Source organism: Protopterus annectens, chromosome 7.part0, assembly GCF_019279795.1.
Source record: "Protopterus annectens isolate FY-2018-M chromosome 7.part0, PAN1.0, whole genome shotgun sequence".
NCBI classification, from domain to species: Eukaryota; Metazoa; Chordata; order Ceratodontiformes; family Protopteridae; genus Protopterus; species Protopterus annectens.
The window spans coordinates 182,845,719-182,866,123 of NC_056739.1; the positions used below are offsets into that span (position 1 = coordinate 182,845,719).

The window sequence follows — 20,405 nt, forward strand, 5'->3', positions numbered from 1 at the left end:
GGGTGCTTAATAAATAGCATGAAACATGACTTAAATCACCTAGAGTCAGGTTTTGTGCACAAGGAATGGAAGATGGCTACAGTCATTTCCTTGCATTCCCTTTCACAAAAGAGGCCCAACCACTTGTCCGAGTAACTACAGGCCAATAAGGCTGACCAGCCTCGTATGTAAGACCATGGATTAAATGATTGTGCACTTGATAAATGAGGACATAGATTACCTGCAAACACTGGACCTTAACTCATTACATCCGAGTGACGCCTCCAGGTACATCTGCAGTTTACTCCTACTGATGCCTGTAGGCATCAAATATTGCTTATTCATATTGCATCAAATCCATGCTATATACGAGGTTTTAAAAGATTTTATCTTAAAGCTTACACAATGGCAAACTCAACTGCTTTAACATTTTACTTCTGTTTAGTGCAGGTAAACAGATATTAACTGTTGTTTTTATGATTTTAATATATAGAGATATAATTCCTCACATTTTTCTAAATATCTCAACATCTAAGTAACACAGACAGAACTCCTTAGTCTCATATGAAAGCTCACAGCTGGATGAATAAAATGCCGCTGACAGTATGTGTGTAACTTGAGTGATTGCTGAGATATTGTAAGCTGTTTACAAAATACTAGAAATTTAATAGTTACTGTGTTTACTGTGACTTCTAAAATTCGGTTTAGGATCTAGAACCTAAAGAATATTACCACTATAAAAGTAGTTTGTGTTGAAAAGTTCGCCATTTTTGCTTCTTTCATAACCCCTATGGTTCCAGAGATATGAAATTTTTTTTGAAATGCGAGGACATAATTTGATTCTGTCAAAAGGCTTAGGCTCCGCCCATTGGAAGTCGCAGTGCAAACTTCCCGTGCTCCATTGGAGTGAATGCGTTAAAGGAAGGTCATGCCTATTAAATGTGTTGAACGTTTTTGAGAGGGTCACCAAAGCTCTGGTTGAAGGCAAGACAGTTCACGCAGCTCAGCTTGACCTGGCCAAGGCTTTTGCTACAGCTTCCTACAGTTCAGGCTCATTATACACAAGCTCACTAATTTAGGTAAAAGCCCTTTTATCGCTCACTGACAAGACCCAGGAAGTCAAAATAGGTGAGGCCACCTCCGCCAAGATGCTAGTCACTAGTTGACTGTCCCAGGGCTCTGTACTGGGCCTTCTTTTTGGCATCCATTTCTATGAAGTGGAAACAGATGCTGAAGGTTTATGCCTGATTAAGTTTGCAAACTGGGGGTTATCATAAACTTCCCCTCAGATAGTAGCATTCTTCAAGAAGACCTATGTCTGACTAACAAGTAGTGCCAATGCCATGGCACCATTCCCTTTGGGAAGTCAACCATCCCGGCTAATTACAATGTTAATAATACATCCCTAAGAATCTACCCAATGGTCAGGGATCTGGGTGCACACAGAAACAGTAACCTTACCTTCAACCACCAAATGGCCACAGTGGTGAGGAAATTCTTTTATGTTGCTCAGCTTTTAAGTAAGGGCATTGCATCTATATTCAAAGAGTTCATTGTCCCTATGTACTAAGGACAATCACAGAGTACAATGCTCCCTTCCATATGTACCTGACCAGTTATATGCAGCAACTGGAGCAACTTTCCCTCTACTATATAGGTTAAATTCAATATATATCGAAACTTCAGAGTAGCCAATCAACCAGCATGTTTTTTTGTAGACAGATTCTGGAGTACCCTGTGAAAATCCACATGAACACAGTGAGACAATGCAAACTCCATACAGACAGTGACTGGATATCAGGACTGAGCCCTAAAGGCTGAGCTATGAAGCAAAGATCACTAAATAGGTTTTTTACAAGCACAGTTTACACTAACAGATGATATTACTTAAAAGTTATACAGTGTTGAATATGAACAAAATTGATTTAACAATAGATATGTTAGACAAATCAAAATAAGAAAATTAAAAGGCAGTATACCTGTATTATATTACAGGGTAGCAGTGTAATTACATATTTACATATTTACATTACTGGTTTGTTTCGTCAGTGATCAGAGTCAGGGTAACAGAGATTTGGGGAGAAAAAAAACAGGCATGATTTCATCAAATCAGTTGAAGAAAAAAAGGGGGGGTAATGACAGGGAATGGGGAAAGTTATCAAGTTGGGGCTTGGCATGGACAGATTTTAGTAGGTGAGCCTTGAGTTTTTCTTTAAAATGGGATGGGTGAATGATGGAACAGATGTCCCTGGGAAGTTTGTTCCAGGCTTGGGCAATGGAGGATTTGTAGAGGTATTTGCGATAGTTTTTTTGGGTTGGTGGGTTTGTAGTAGTAGTTGGTTAGAGGTATGAAGAGTACAAGAGGAGAATAGATTGAGATGAGAGAAGAGAGGATGTAGGAAATGTGAAAAGCTTAAGAAGTTAGTATTACAAGAGTAGCCCAGAGAGGGACGTAATCCATTTTTAAATTACATAATGTAATAGAGAAACAGTCAGGAGAAGTAGTGCAGGGGTACTGATTTGTGTGCACCTAAGATTCTGTTTCCAGTATTAAGAGCCCCTGAAAATGCCGGCTGGTGTGACAGTTGTGTACAAAAACATCATCTGTCAGTCATTGCAAGTGAGAAACTGATTTGAGCTGCCTGCTTCTCAGTGAACAACGTTGAAAGGACATTACAGAAGCCCTAGTCAATGCTTTCTACCTCATTACATCTTATGCATGGGGAAATGGCTGCACACTAGTGAAACTGCTAAGCCGACAGTGGCAGGAACCCTCACTTTTAGTAGTCCAAGAAATTATCCAATATAGGGGAAAATGGTCAAAATTCATAATACAGTGGCCAGTATGATGTAGTGAATTCTGCTTCCAGAAAACATTTAAATATTTGAACTGATACATCACTGCCGTTCTCTGGTGGTGAAGAGTGAGTCATACATTTTATAAAATTACTTCACAATGAATTGGGGGTTACTGTCAGCTAGAAATGTAGGACTGCTATTTTATTTATGCTGTTGTATTTTGTCTGTTTCCTCTGAGAACCTTGTAACTTAGTCTGTTGTCACAAGTTTACCATCTCAAACAAGACTAATGGACTGCATTAAAAGTGTGTGTGTGTGTGTGTGTGTGTGTGTGTGTGTGTGTGTGTGTGTGTGTGTGTGTGTGTGTGTGTGTGTGTGTGTGTGTGTGTGTGTGTCTGATATATTGGTGTCCAAGCACCTGTGGTGTGTCATTGATACATGCACTCTGTGGTGGTATGTGCTGTGTGTGTTTGTTATTATATATTTATATTTACATACATATGCAAACGCATACAAGGTTTATTCCAGAATATCTCTAATATGGCTATAATTTAGCTTGACCATGGGTGAAATTTGAGTATTTTTACCCCCTACCATGCATATAAATAGAAAGAATTTGTGTACACATTCACACAATGATATGTTGCATTAGTAAGGCTAATTGCTTTGTTCATGTTATTTTTGACCACTGCTAAACTGTATGAACCAAACTCGATATTAGCATCCAGCCAGCCAGCTATCCACCCCCAACCTTTTATTCCCCCCATTTTTGCCCATGGGGTCATGGTGACACTTCAACAGTGAAAATCATCTACAGCCAAGGTTCAGACCATCTGGTGGATAGACCTGCCACTTGTATGCACTTTCACACCTATGACCAACTTAGAGTGTCCAGTCCACCTACTGCATGTCTTTGGAATGTGGGAGGAAAACAGAGCACCCAGAGGAAACCCACACAAACACAGGAATGACATGCAGACTTTGCACAGAAGGTTCCCAAGCTGAGAATCAAACAGGGATCCTCTTGCTGTGAGGTGGCAGTGCTATCCGCTGTGCCACTGTACAGCCATGACAACTTGATATAACAGTCTGTGTTTATTTATTTAGTTGCATTTCATAACTGCTGTTTTGAGAACCCTTTTCAGTCATTACTCAAGCCATGTGGTACAGAATTGACAAATGACCAAGAAAAGAGTGAGAGTTGTCACCACGATCAAAAGTTCTTCCCAATGAAAATTCAACCAAAGGTCTCCATATACATGTAAAAAACACTTTATTGCATAGAAATGGATAAGCGCTTTCGCGTAGTGCAAGCTACGCTTCATCAGATAAAATTACAAAAATCACACCACATTTATATACATAGGTCTTTTTGGCGGGCTCAATAGCTCATTAGCCCAATTATTTAATAATTACATATCCCTTATGAGCCAATGCTTGAACACAATTTGGTATTGTATAAGCTTCATTAATCGAAAGCACCATATATGGCCACACAACATTCAAAACAAAAGTTCACCATCCTGTTTCGTAGAAAAACTACTTATTCAAAAGCATGAATAGTGTTATAAACTAAACAATATCCTATACTGTTTACACATAATAAAATAATCATACACAATTCAGAATATTCACAATTCACAATACGCATAAAACGAACATAACAACATTCTGCAGCATAGAAGTATGGAGATACATAAAATGTAGTGACATTCAACACTGCTGAAAAAGTTCAGTTACCTGTAACAAAGCATATTCATAGATATCTTAGTAGCGAGCTATGCCCATATAATCCATAACTTCGAACTGGGCTGTATGTCAAAAGCATACCTTCCTGATCGTCATTGTTTCATGTCGCTAACTCTCCTTGCTTGTAGACAAATATGTAAATCACATCTTCTGCCATATCTCCAGACATCCGCAAAGGCAGCTAACGTCCCTGACGTAACTAACTACCTACAGGGTCCTAAAGTCTGTACCATATAGCCTAATTGTCGGGAACGAACCCAAAGTTAACACGCTATATATCTCAATATGCATTTAACCAATATAGGAAAAAAGTATATGAAAGGTACATATAAATACATAGTAATTAAATAAATGAGTATACTATAATGTAAATATGTGAATCTAACATTATAGCCATCCATACATTTATATGAATACCTATAAACTCCAAAATTAATTGGTATACAATATCAAATTCCATAATGTGTAGTATATAACTACAATCGCAAATATGTATACTCGATTTGAAACAGATATAACAATCAAAAACATACAATAAAAATGTAAAAAGTAAAAAACATGAATAATATATACATTCAAATCCATTATATTAATAAAATACATAAATTACTATAAACATAAACAATATGCCATATATATATGCAAATATAGATATGTACAAACCCAGCTCCAGGCCATATATAATAACATATCACTTAATCCATTATTAAAAACATATCTTATTATAAAAAAGTGTGCATAACAGAACCCTTTAGGGCCAAAACAGTCATAATTAATCTACTGCAAATGAACCTGGGTAATGATAAAGTAGGGCGATCATATAGAATTAGATACTATAACAATATACTCATAAAAACACATCTCAATCTCAAAGAAAGAAGAGAAAATATATTTCTCTATCTTATTATTCAACTAATTTAGTGTATATAGGAAGGCACTATATATACACCATTATTAATAGTGGAATATGGATACAGCTAAAAACAGTTATAAAAATATATCAAGACTTAAAATATGTTATATGGCAAAAAGTTGTCATCATAGACCTGGTCCACTACCATAATATAACGGGTCTGAACCAAGTATCTGTCAAAGTGTAAACAATTCTACATAGAGACCATAATCATGACCATCTAGAAATATTCCTAATTCCTCCCAAGTAACACAGGTTTAATAGAAACATAGTTGTTCAATCCTGGTGGTAGGTGTGCTGCCAACTTCAAGATCCAATGGAGCTCTACCTTAGCTAGACTATTCTCATTATCCCCCCCTCTCATACTCACTGTCAGTATTTGTAGTACTCTGAAAGTAAACGAATGTGTAGGATGTGCTTCCACATGCCTAGCCAATGCATTATTATCATCCTGTCTACGGATATCATATAGGTGATCATAAATACGATCCCTAGGTGATCATAAATACGATCCCTCAACCTCCTCTTTGTCAATCCTACATAGAAAGCCGTACATAGGGTGCATGTGGCTAAGTATATCACATTTCTAGTATTGCAATCGGCATAGTGATTAGGTTGAAAAATGTAGTTCATGGAAGGATGTTTATAAGTCTGAACCTTAGTGATGTTGTTACATCTAGGACATTGTCGACATGGATAAGTACCTTTGTTCACAACACTCCTTAAGTTAGAATATTTCACCTTGGTAACATGTTGATCATTACATAATAACATCTTCAAGTTATCACTATTCCTATAACAGAACCTAGGTGTAATCCCTACAAAGTCTCTAACTTGTTTGTTAACTGTGAGGACATTCTAATTTTTCCTAATAACTTGCCTTACTCTCTCTATGTCACTGATATACTTGGTGACATAATTCACCATACAGTTATGTGTTATGGATTCACGGGGTCCTTTATAAATAGTGTGACCCAACATTGTTGGAACATCGATTAGTTCAACATCACCAATAACTTCATGCCTTATTCTCCTTACCATTGCTGGATCATAGCCTCTGTCACTAAATAAGTGCTCCATGTTGTCAGCCTCCCTCGTCAAATCAGACCTATCCTGACACAATCTAGATATTCTGATGAACTGGCTTTTCACTATGCCATAAAAAGTAAATCTAGGATGCATACTATCGAACGCTAGTATTGCATTCTTCCACACAGTTTTCCTATAGAGGGTAGACATGATATCACCTTCAGATGTCAACTTAAGTGTAACGTCTAAATAATTAACTTGTTCACATGAATACTCCTTAGTAAATCTCAAAAAATCCGTAGTAGTTTCTAAATATCTCAAAAAACTGTCAAAGCCTTCACTGGTACCTTCCCACACAATGAATATATCGTCTACGAATCGTTTGTAGTCACAAGTTTACCATCTCAAACAAGACTAATGGACTGCATTAAAAGTGTGTGTGTGTGTGTGTGTGTGTGTGTGTGTGTGTGTGTCTGATATATTGGTGTCCAAGCACCTGTGGTGTGTCATTGATACATGCACTCTGTGGTGGTATGTGCTGTGTGTGTTTGTTATTATATATTCATATTTACATACATATGCAAATGCATACAAGGTTTATTCCAGAATATCTCTAATATGGCTATAATTTAGCTTGACCATGGGTGAAATTTGAGTATTTTTACCCCCTACCATGCATATAAATAGAAAAAATTTGTGTACACATTCACACAATGATATGTTGCATTAGTAAGGCTAATTGCTTTGTTCATGTTATTTTTGGCCACTGCTAAACTGTATGAACCAAACTCGATATTAGCATCCAGTCAGCCAGCTATCCACCCCCAACCTTTTATTCCCCCCATTTTTGCCCATGGGGTCATGGTGACACTTCAACAGTGAAAATCATCTACAGCCAAGGTTCAGACCATCTGGTGGATAGACCTGCCACTTGTATGCACTTTCACACCTATGACCAACTTAGAGTGTCCAATCCACCTACTGCATGTCTTTGGAATGTGGGAGGAAAACAGAGCACCCAGAGGAAACCCACACAAACACAGGAATGACATGCAGACTTTGCACAGAAGGTTCCCAAGCTGAGAATCAAACAGGGATCCTCTTGCTGTGAGGTGGCAGTGCTATCCGCTGTGCCACTGTACAGCCATGACAACTTGATATAACAGTCTGTGTTTATTTATTTAGTTGCATTTCATAACTGCTGTTTTGAGAACCCTTTTCAGTCATTACTCAAGCCATGTGGTACAGAATTGACAAATGGCAATAGCACAAAGGAGTATGTTTGAGGTCTCCCTTTATAAACAGGTTATGTTTTTGAGACATGGAGTGCAAAAATTTCACTTCAATGACAATGTTTTGAGATTACCTAACCCTCCTCCTTGGCAGAGGGTGATGTGTGAGCCACATAATTGTGGAGGCTGGCCATGCCTTCCCCCATATAAATGCATGCTTCTGCACACCTCCATTGAAGGTCACCACCAGGCACTGACCTTTTGAGCCTAACACCTGCCACCCATCTGAATATTTGTATTGCCATCCCTCCTCTAAGGGATCATATTAGTGCTCAGTCAGCTCCACCCTACCTTCACCGAACACAGGCAATACCCCCAAACCCCCACAAGTTTGCTCAGATGACTGAGATACTAATGTAACTATAGTTGCCTGACCTGTAGTTCATGCTTTATCCCTCAACACCAGTATATCTGGCTAAAGTGTTGAACTGAAAAAAAATAAACATTTTGTTAGTGTAAGATCACTGTATGTCCCAGCTTTAAACACCCAAGTGAAGTTAAAAGGGAACAAGTGAGCCAGCAAAGAATATAGCTATCCGACATAATATAGGACAGTTAAAATTCTAATCAATAAATTAAAGTCTTCTAGTGTAATAATTTAAAAATATATTCTGCCTCTTTAATTCAGTAATCTAGGATGTAACATTGAAAAAAGTAGTTATGCTCTTGCGAAAGCCAGGCCTTATGGGAGTTTGGCATGTAGTTCAGAAATCTGTAGCTGGTTTGGTACCTGTGTGTGGAAGGCAAGATTAGCCTACAATTCCAAAAACATTGATTAAACCCTTGGTCACTACAGATATTCTGCTGTGTTGTGTATATCATGTTCTGGTTAAAAGTTAACTGTCTTGAAAGCTTTGTACTCCATACAACTAAAAGATGAAAGCAAGTCATCCTTTGGATGAGATGTTAAACTGAGGCACCATCAGCCTGATTTGGTGGTAGCTCAGGTGGATGTAAAAGATCCCACAGCACTTATCGAAAAGAGTAGAGGAAGTTCCTTATGGCCTGTGCAAATTTCCCCTAATATAACTATTACCTCACATCTCCCTGATAAGAGGCTCACAGCTTAGTGGGACTAACCTGGTCAACAACAGATAAATAAATAAAATGTTAGCTTTGTTGTGTTCCCTATGTAAATTAAATGATAATGTTCGTTGTCTTCCATCTAGTGGAATGTGGTCATTAAGTTGAGAAGAAAGCATGGTGTATTTGCACATGGTCCAAGTTGTTTTTTATGCTGAGGAACCTAAGATGTGGTGCTGTGAAGGCCTTCATCATTTCTTGGTGATGAGCTGAATTTCCATTCATTCTGGAACTTAATGCCCATCATTAAATTCTGCTGCCTCAGAAATTAGTGACACCAAGAGACAGAGATATTCCTCCTGCTTCACACAGCTACCTAGTATAGCCACATATGTTACTTTACCTGGTCCCACAATATATAGCAAGAGGGAAACTGTTACATGCAAATGGAGGCTTACATTTGGTCTTCCATTAGATGCATTTAAGGAACGTACTGCTTGTGAGACATTGTTATCTATGTGTATATGTATACATATACATACGGGTGTATGTTTGTATTAAATTCATCTGTCTGCCTGCCTGTTAGCAATACTGACTCTGAATTTAAGTTCTTACAGCCAAATCAGGATGGTACTTATCGTGTGTTAGGATAACAGATGGCTTTCTTGTACTTTGTTTTATTGTATAATGTAACGTTAAGTACATCTCCTGACTCTTCATTGTATTAAGTTCTAAATAACTGCCAGAATAGCTGAGTGGATAAGATGGTAAGGTTGCAGTCATGCACTTCACAGGATGAATAACTACAAAGTTCACTTGAATGTTTTGCAGTTCTGAGCAAGACTAAACCCAGTCTTATAGCTATTTAATCTGGAATCATGTCAACTTGCTGACGGTAGTTTCAACAAAGGTAAAAAACAAGTACAAAAAGTTTTCGCGAAACTACCTGCAGCAAACATAGTGCAAAGATTTTTTTTTGGTGTGGGGAGAGCCCCCCCTGCACCTCCCCAACTTTTATATACCAGCTCTAAGGAAGGACAGCAGTGGAGAAAGAGGCAAACTCCACTGTCGACAAAGTTAGTTTCGGCAAACAGCGTTCAAACAATTTATTTTCTCTAAAACTCTCTCTCTTTTGGCTTTTTCCCAGCTAGGGGTCGCCACAGTGGATCACCTTGTCCGCTCATGATTAGCAGTAGAGCTTTTATGGTGTCGAGTTGCCAGCCCGGCGCCAAACCTTCCACAGAAGGGGCACACACGCACACTCATTCCTAGGGCCAATTTTAGTGTATCCAATCCACTTGCAACATGTCTTTGGGGATGTGGGAGGAAACCGGAGCACCTGGAGGAAACCCACACGATCACAGGGAGGACATGCAGACTCCGCACAGAAGACACCCCAGCCGAAGATCGAACATGTATAATGATGATCTCAATAAGTGTATGTACAAGGCAGCTCAGGAAGCATATGAAATTAAATTAGTAATGAAAATATGTTGAGAGAGTAGAGAAGTGTTAGAGACATGAAGGGGCCAAAGAAGGGTTTTCAGAAAAGGGACAGGTCATCCTTAAAGGAAGAAAAAAAAAACCTACTGCCCACCTATTTTAGTAGGTGCCAGCTTTTCACTTTAAGTAAGGGGTGAGTCTTGTCTTATATGAAACACGAGGGCCTTGACCTTTGACCCCACAATATGTGGCCAAATGGGTGGGTCTTGACTATTCACATTAAACATATGGCAAAATGGGCGAGCCCTGATCCTTCATCCAAGGGACATGTGATCATGTGGGCAGGCATTAATGAGCCCCACCAATAATTTTGTAAACCTAGTACTTATGTGTGGAGAAGTTAGTAAGTGAAATATATACAGCGAGATGGTGGGGCTGACCTTTCCTTTGGATAGTAACCTATTTAAAAACTGGATATAAAGAATTTGAAAATATTAATCCAATGTGGCAGTTAGCACAGAGGATTAAGTCTTTGAGTTGTTAATGAACTGCATCCTATAGTCTTGGGTACAAGGTTTGATTCCTTTTTATCTCCACTTAACTATTGCTTGAGTCTGAGCATGTCACTTAACCAGTTTTCCCTGGTCACCCCAGACGTACCCAGTCAACAAATGAATAAATGAAAGAAAAAACTCTAACCTTAATGAAAACAGGTAGTACTTCTCCAGGGGTCAGTGTTAGAAAACTAGGTAAGAGCATTTTAGGGAGCATTGTGGCTGAAATATGGAGGTAGAGAGGAAAGTGATCAGAATAACTAGCCACCCGACAGTGTGAATGTTGGCTGTAGATGATTGTCATTGTTAAAGTGACACCCCATCCCCATGTACAGCAGTGGAAAAAAAAAGAGTTGTGGATGGATGGATTTAGGGTGCTTGACAAGGTGAGGACAACATAATAGTGTTAGACTTTCATAATGCAGCTGCTGTGAAATACTAGGTTTATGGACTTTGCTAGATATATAATAACTTCATAAAAACAGAGCAAGCTTTGCAAAGGCTACATGTAGAATCGTATCTTTTTCTAAAAGGATAGATGTGTGGAGAGGTATGAATGACAAGTGAGACAAAATAAGTAGTCCCTTTTGTCCTCATTATTTCTGGGTACATTTGTCTCAATAAGGAGGCTAGAGGATGAAGTGTTGATAAATATGGACTCTAATAATTAGCATTTTCAGATGGTACTAAATATCCAGTTGATTTTATCTTGTTTTAGGAGAGAAGAATATGGATACATTGTTGAACATGGTTTTGTGGGAAGCTAGCAAACTTTTATCATTAAACAGTGTAATATTGTATGTGATTAATTCAGACAGGAATGTTTTTGAATGTGAAGTAGGGAGAGTTAACAGCTACAACTGAATGAAGTCACCAAAGATGGGGAAGGTGTTTATGCTAAAGCTATGGATGTTGAATTAAATATGTTTTTGTGTGTTTCTTATATGTCATCAGCATCTTTATAGTTCCCTGGAAATTGGAGAAAGAACTATGAATGTTATTTATCATTCTTTGGGGCAAAAAATGGCTGAAACTATAAAGGGTGGTGATGCTTTACACACACTATGACAAAGCTGGCACATTATTCTGGAATATTAGAATATTATATTCACTCACCCGTCTAAGGAACTGAATGTACTGCCATTTTGAAATCAAACATGATTACATCACAGTCTTGATTCCTGATAATAGAACTTGGATCTCACTCAAAGATTTAAACATAAATGATACGTCCACATTTTGCAGTCTGTCAGTAGTTTCCTCCCTTGACAGTTGCTTTACTTCATTCAGTTTCATTCACTCACTCAAAAGCATTACCTTTGCGCCTAGAGGCAAACAAGTTTAACAACAGGTTTTCCCTGTTTTTCTTTAACATTTACGCCTAGAGGCAAACAAGTTTAACAACAGGTTTTCCCTGTTTTTCTTTAACATTTAAACACAACACTTAGTCCTTCTAGGGAGTAAACAGCTCTACTAAGACATAGAGCAAGCAGCTTTAATCACACATTCCAATCCCAATATTTCAGTTTTTTATTGCAATTAAAACCAGTACCTTTTCTTTCAGGGGTGGGAAACTTTAAAGTTGTAGGTATCCCACTCTACTGCTTTCTCAGGGTTTCTGCTTTCAGAATCAGCAGAGTCTTCATTTCCACAAAACATGACCCAGTATGCATTTCTCTGTTGAATGGTCTTTACTCAGCACACTTCAGTTGTTAAGAGCTCAAGCCAGGCAGGTGTGGTTAAGTATCCTAAGTCAACTCAGTTCCTAGGCAAGGTAACTTCTTTTTCTTTCAGCTGCTCCCATTAGGGGTCACCACAGCAGATCATCTGTTTCCATTTCTTCCTGTCTTCTGCATCTTGCTCTGTCACATCAGCTGCCTGTGTGTCCTTTCGCCACATCCATAAACCTTATCTTAGGCCTTCCTCTTTTCCTCTTACCAGCCAGCTCCATCCTTAGCATCCTTCTCCCAATATACCCATCATCTCTTCTCAGCACGTCTGAACCAACACAGTCTCGCCTCTCTGGCTTTGTCTCCAAACCATCCAACCTGAGCTGACTCTCTAATGTACTCATTTCTAATCCTATCCATCCTTGTCACACCCAATGCAAATCTTAACATATTTAACTCTACCACCTCCAGCTCTGCCTCCTGTCTTTTCATCAGTGCCACCATCTCCAGCCCATGTAACATAGCTGGCCTCACTACCATCTTGTAGACCTTCCCTTTCACTCTTACTGGTATCTGTCACAAATCACTCCTGACACTCTCCTCCACCCAATCCACCCTGCCTGCACTCTCTTCCACACTCACTGTTATTCTGAACTGTTGATCCCAAGTATGTAATCTCATCCACCTTTGCCAACTCTACTCCCAGCATCCTCACCATTCCTGTGTCCTCCCTCTCATTCACTCACATATATTCTGTCTTAGTCCTGCTGACCTTCATTCCTTTCCTCTCTTGAGCATATCCCTAACTCTCCAGGGTCTCGTCAACCTGTTCCCTACTTTCTCTACAAATCACAATGTCATCCACAAACGTTATAGTCCACGGGGACTCCTATCTGAGCTCTTCTGTCAACCTGTCCATCACCATTGCAAATAAGAAAGGGCTCAGAGCTGACCCTTGATGTAATCCAACCTCCACCTTGAATGCATCCATCACTGCTACTGCAGATCTCACCACTGTCTCACTGCCCTCATACATATCCTGTACCACTCTTACATACTTTTCTGCAACTCCCAACTTCCTCATACAATACCACAACTCCTGTCTAGACACCCTGTCCTATGCTTTCTCTAAGTCCACAAAGACACAATGCAACTCCTTCTGACCTTCCCTGTACTTTTCCATCAACACTCTCAGAGCAAACATCGCATCTGTAGTGCTCTTTCCCTGCATGAAACCATACTGCTGATCACTAATCATTACATCCCTTCTTAATGTAGTTTCCACTACTCTTTCCCATATCTTTTTGCTGTGGCTGATTAGCTTTATCCCTCTGTAGTTACTACAGCTCTGCACATCCCCCTTATTCTTAAACTGGTACCAATATACTTCTCTGCTTCTCAGGCATCCTCTCACTTTCCAAGATTTCATTAAACAATTTGGTTAAAAACCACACTGACATTTCTCATAAACACCTCCATGCTTCCACAGGTATGTCATCTGGACCAACAGCTTTTCCATTCTTCATCCTCTTCATAGCTATCCTTACTTCCTCCTTGTAATTTGTTGCACTTATTGATTCACTATCCCCTCATCATCCAACCTTCTCTCTCTCTCATTCTTTTCATTCATCAGCCCCTCAAAGTACTCTTTCCATCTGCTCAATGCACTCTCCTCGCTTGGTAATGTTTCCCTCATTATCCTTTATCACCTTAACCTGCTGCACATCTTTCCCAGCTGGGTCTCTCTGTCTAGGCAATCAATACATGTCCTCTTCTCCCCCCTTAGTGTCCAACCTTTCATACAACTCACCATACACCTTATCCTTGGCCTTTGCCACCTTTCTCTTCACCATTCACCTCATCTCCTTGTACACCTGTCTACTTTCTTCAACTCTCTGGCAATCCCACTTCTTCTTCGCCAACCTCTTCCTCTGTATACTCTCCTGTACTTCTTCATTCCACCACCAGGGTCTGTTTGTCCTCCTTCCTATGTCCGGAAGTCACATTAAGCACCTTTCTAGCTGTCAACCTTACCACCCCTGCTGTGGCTGCTCAGCTGTCTGGTAACATTTCACTGACACCTGTCTTAACTCTGAACTCCAGCTTACATTTATCCTTCTTCACCTTCCACCATTTAATCCTTGGCGCTGCCCTCATTCTACTGTTCTTCTTCTTGATCGCCAATGTTATCCTACAGGCTACCATCCTGTGCTGCCTACCTACACTTTCCCCCGTTACCACTTTGCAGTCTCCAGTCTCTTTCAGACTGGTCCTCCTGCATAGGATATAATCCACCTGTGTACATCTTCCTGAACTCTTGCATGTCACCCTGTGTTCCTCCCTCTTCTTAAAGTCATTATTCAGCACAGCCATGTCCATCCTTTTAGCAAAATCCACTACCATCTGACCTTCTGCATTCCTCTCCTTAATACCATACCTACGCATCCCCTCCTCATCCCCTCTGTTCCCTTCATCAACAAGACCATTGAAATCCGCTCCACTCACCACTCTCTCACCCTTTGGAACACACTCCACTACTTCATCCAACTCACTCCAAAATTTTTCTTTCTCATCCATCGCACACCCAACATGCAGAGCATAGGCACTAACATTCATCATCACACCATCAATTTCCAACTTCATAAACATCACTCTATCCAACACTCTTTTCACCTCCAAAACACACTTGACATACTGTTCCTACAGGATAACCCCTTCCCAATTTCTCCTCCCATCCATACCATGGTAGAACAATTTGAACCCACCTCCAATACACCTGGCCTTACTCCCCTTCCATCTGGTCTCTTGTACGCATAATACATCAGCCTTCCTTCTCTCCATCATATCAGCTAGCCCTCTTCCTATACCAGTCATACTGCCAACATTAACTGCTCTCCATTAATCCATTGTAAGCCAGGCCCTGAGCATGTTTTTCTGTGTTTCCACACCATGTCAAGTACTGCCCACAACAGTTCAGAACAAGGGCAGTAAAAAGTGTCTGATGCTACTACAAGTTGAGAAGACAGGGCATCAGCATTACTATTAAACAACCCACCTGATGGTCAGTGCTGTATGCAAAAATCTGCAATGTAAAACAGTGTATTTAGGTCAGGGATGTCAAACTCATGGCCCCCGGGTCTCAAGCACCCCTCAAACCCGAATAATTGTAGATGAAGAAAGTGACCACTAATTTTCTATCTACGCTGCTTACATTTTTTTGTCTTGGAAGATAGTCCTCATACAGCACCAGTGATTATTTAAGATTGAAATCCATGTCTTAGATGATCCATATCCTGACAGTGACTGAGCCATTGCAGAGGAACAGAGCTATTAGTCAGAAAATCTAATCAAGGGATAAAGCACGGCTTGCAAAGGCAGTTTCATGGTTAAGGACTGCTGTTTGGTGACGGTATTGGTTATTATTATTACTATTATAGCTTCTGGCTTAGGTGCATAGGTTGTAAATTAGGTATTACCTGTATTCAGGCCCTAGGCCATCGAGGAATGCAGACTCTCAGATATTAAAGCTGTAATCCTAATGTTAACCCAGGTATCTGTCTAGCTTGCCTTTGAATGTTTATTGCAGTTGAAGTTTATGCTCACAGGAACCTTATTCCATATTGTCAGCAATTTGTGTGTGAAGAATTTGCTTTTCTTGGTAGATTTGTATAAAGGATTTTAAAAAAAAACATTAAAGTTTCTATGTTAATAATTATTTTATTTATCTGTATTCCCATACTGAGCATTAACCTGAAAATTTCATGATGCAATGTGTTACAATTTAAAAATAGCTTTCATCTAATCCTATAATTGGCAATGTTACACAAGTGCAACTGTCGTGTCCTTGTATAACAACATGTCTTTATAAAGTGGGATCTATTTAGTAAGTTAATGCTGAGCTGGAATAATGTCAGCAAAGTAACTTGTGTTATTGAATATGCACAACGTTGTCTTATATTCAGAAGGGGGTGGACAATGCTCTTGTCTAAGTCAATGAAAGAGTTAGCCAAGCTGGACAATGATGTATAACCTTATAGTAACTTGCCATTCCCAAAAATGCTCGAACTTGACCTTGATCTGTAGCTTTTCTGCCTGTGGCTTAATGCAGTACCTGTTGTCAACATGCCCATTATTTCAGGTCTGTTCTAAGCCAATGGCATGCTTAGCCAAACTGGCTACCAGCCTGGTATCCTTAACAGAAGCAAGTGCTGCCTTTACCTTGAGTAGATGGGATGTCCAGTCCTGGTAGCAGATTACCATGTTATCTAGGCATGTCAATAATGGCTGTGTGGCCATAGGAACTTGTCTATCAACTGTTGTAATGTTGCAGGGACCCATACAACTCCAGTGGGAGAACTGTGTCCTGGAAAAGTCTGTCCAGCATATAGGAGACCATACTCTCCTTTATCCTTTCAGTGAAAGGAACATGCTAGTATTTCTGAGGTTCATGGTCCTAAACTGCCTGACTGGTCCAGTCAGTTACTTAGTTCGTGCATGCAAGGCAGGGGACAGGCACCAGACTGAGAAATAGATTTCAGCTGTGTGAAATCATAGCAAAAGCATACAGATCCATCTAGCCTGGGAAACTGGAATTATGTGAGAGTAGCCCATGCAATTTGGTGATCCCAGATGGATAACTCTAAAACACTGGATGCCACCACCCCATCAGGAACTTCCACTACAGCAGTAGTATTAGTACGATGCACTTACCAAGAATTTCTGCTCCTATGCACAACAGCATGTGACCATCATATGTGTAGCAGCTGCTCATAGGCATGCATAAACAAGAGCATTGCAGCAGTAGCATGCAGCAGTTAAAATGGCAATTGTTGCTGTGACCCCAGGTATAGGCATTTTTGACATCTGCATAATACAGCTACAATGGAGGTCGCCATTTTTTTTTTTTTTTTTTTTTTTTTATTTCACCAAGTCCTTTGGGTTTCTAATACCATGACGGGAATGTACCCCATTCCTAAGTCATAGTATGATTAAAGTTCATGAAATTAATATTGTTTTAATCTTTGTCAGCCAGAAGTGCTCTTCGCAGCACCCGCAAAGTGCCCTGTAATGACTCCTCCTGCAATTCATATGGGGAGTTATATGTATTGGTAGCATTTCTAAAAATGATTGCAGGTTCTTTTTTATAAGACCAGTTGCTCCTACTAGTATTGGAACTGTCTGGGTATCTTCCACATTGTTCTTATTTCTCCCTGCAAATCCTAATATTTTATTTTTGTGTCTCTCTTTATGCAACACAATGTAGTCACCGGGTGTGACGATTTCACACTGTAGTCACCGGGTGTGACTATTTCACACTATAGTCACTGGGTGTGACGATTTCACACTGTAGTCACCGGGTGTGACGATTTCTATGATCAATACTACTTTTGTCTTCTTTTCATGGACCACTATGTCTGATTTTCTGGCATCTCTCTTCTAAACTGTTGGTAATGGGTGATCCCATGTGATGTAGACTTTTACTCTGATCACTCATTACACCAGATACAATCATGGAATTGTAGTTCCTAGTGAAGTAATGGCTGCAGAACAAAATCTTACTACTATACATTCATGTTAGTGAACACTATTTGAGGGCACCATCTGCTGTTCCCAGATTGGCATTGTGACCTCTAGTTAAGACCTACCTTGTCACATGCATTACTTTGCCATGCTAGTGCTGACTTCAACTACAAGAAGTGTTCTCAGGTTCAATATTTCAGTCTTTTAAGCTTCATCAGACTCCGTCATTTCATGAAAAGCATTTTTTTCTGAAGCCCCCTCCCACACTGACATTCTCTGCCTGGTCTCTTCATTCAATATCTTTCCATTTGATTCCCATATCAGAGAAAGGATATCATAGTCATCATTTGCTATATCTAGGAAATGGCATAATGGCCCTCAGTTGCTATTTTGCTTTGGGATAAAGTTTTTTTTTTTTTCCTGTCTTCTCAACTCTTAATCTCAAAACCCACACAGTTATATAACTGGCAGTTACCAGTTGTCTGTCTTTACTTTTTGTGAGAAGCCTGTTGCAGTGTTCAGAAACCCCCATGTACGTTTTTGGTAGTCTTTATTTTATTTTAGTTAAAATTGTTAACCATGGTGGTGCATTGATGACAACTGACAGTTTTTTGTCTTTTCTCAGGAAATACAAAGAAAGACATAACTGCACTTCTGCAAGAAATTACATTTCCAGTCTTACTGGAGTTCTTTCACTCTCCAGTGAGAGTGCCAGTGCAACTTGCTTGGGGAACCCCTCACATCTCCCCTTTGAATGAGGTCACCTGGCTACCCCCACCCTTTTTCAAACACATTTGGCACTCAGGCTGCAGTTCAAAGCCTAACCGTTATCAGCAAATGAGTTGCTTAGCACCCATACTATTGTACTGGCCAGTAAATTATTTGGAGAATGGGTATTGTACCAGTGGAGACCAGAGCATTAGAGGGCAGAATATCTCACTGAGGTCATTTAAGTGCAAGGAAATTTGGACAGTAATAAACTAGAGTCTTGCTCAGCTCTGTAGTGTAGACCGATGGAGACCTTACTGCAACCCAGAGAACCAGGGCTCAGTTAGTAGCCCCAGTACTGGAGGAGCCAGGCAGTGAGGAAGAAGAGGGAAGGAAGCACATGGGCAAGTGTGGTTTTGTTTGTGGAGACCAGGTAAACCACTTTCATGCTTTAGGCGAGGGGCAAGACTGCTTGCTGGCAACATTCCTAGCAAAAGTGACCAATATCCAGCATGGACAGCCCATTGCACATCCTCTTTCAATTCCTCAAGCCAAGCATCCACAGGTAAACTTAGAGACAAACGGAAAAAGCCTCAAACCACCCTTAATGGCTGTCTAAATGATGGCTCTTCTCAGTCAACACTTACCCCAGTGAAGGGGAGCAAATGGACCAGTCGGCTGGGAAGGGGCTGATGTCAACAGACAGTGGTAGAATAGTGACAGAAAAATGGTACACTTTAACACATTTATCTAAACATTTTTAAGTAAGAGAATTATTAAAGCACTATCTCTTTACTCAGTCTCCCACGGGTTACTGAGAAGCAATCCATGCCTGGCATACAAGGTATCCTTTGATCCGGTTCTGATGGACCTTTTGCACATCTGCAAAATGAACAGCATCAGAATCACTAGATCCAAGGACTTAAATTTTGCTTGTGATATATAAATAAGACATGTTGGCAAGACAGATATATGTATCGGGGAACCCCCATGACCTGGCTGGAAAATGCACTTCATCCATGTGACTCAGAGTCCATCTTTAGCCCTATTTAAGCATAACCTTTACCAGTGGATGGAAAACTGGAAATTCACCCCAGATCTGGCCCACATATCTCTGATAGAGGCAGATAGTAATAGCCAAACTAACATACCCCTCCCCAACATAACCACTACAAACTTCATATCTAACACACCCTGTCCTAATGGATTCTCTTGCATGCCATTTCTGTGCAGTGTTCACATATTGCTGAAGCTTCTAGAGGTAAGATGTGCATCAAGCCAGAGCAAGTACACTCCAATAAAACAAATGCTTCATTGTGTGTCTGTAGGCTTTTTCATTTACTGCCCTCGGTAAACAGACACTTCTACTAGTATTGTATCTTAAGCAAAAATGTAACTAGCAGGGCTTATGTTGGCTGCAGACATGTGACGCTGCCCCAGATAAAGGCTAGTCACATCTTATGCTGGCTGCAGACATGCAACACCAGGGCTTATGCTGGCTGCAGATGTGTGACACCAAGGCTTATGCTGGCTGCAGACGTGTGACACCAGGGCTTATGCTGGCTGCAGACGTGAGACGTTGCTGCCCCAGATGAAGGCTAGTCACATTATAACTCGGGTTGGAAACTTGTATTTTTTTAAATACCCTGCTCTTTCCCCTTAAGTAAAACACCCACTTTCTCTCTGTCTGTCTGTCTGTCTGTCTCTCTGTATGTCAAAAGAAAAG

At 40.0% G+C, this 20,405-nt stretch overlaps 1 protein-coding gene across 3 annotated transcripts in view; it reads left to right on the forward strand.

The window, feature by feature from the left end:
• LOC122806336 (alpha-1,3-mannosyl-glycoprotein 4-beta-N-acetylglucosaminyltransferase C-like) overlaps nucleotides 1-20,405 on the forward strand; it is a 503,760-nt gene that overhangs the window by 480,270 nt on the left and 3,085 nt on the right. The window lies entirely within an intron of this gene.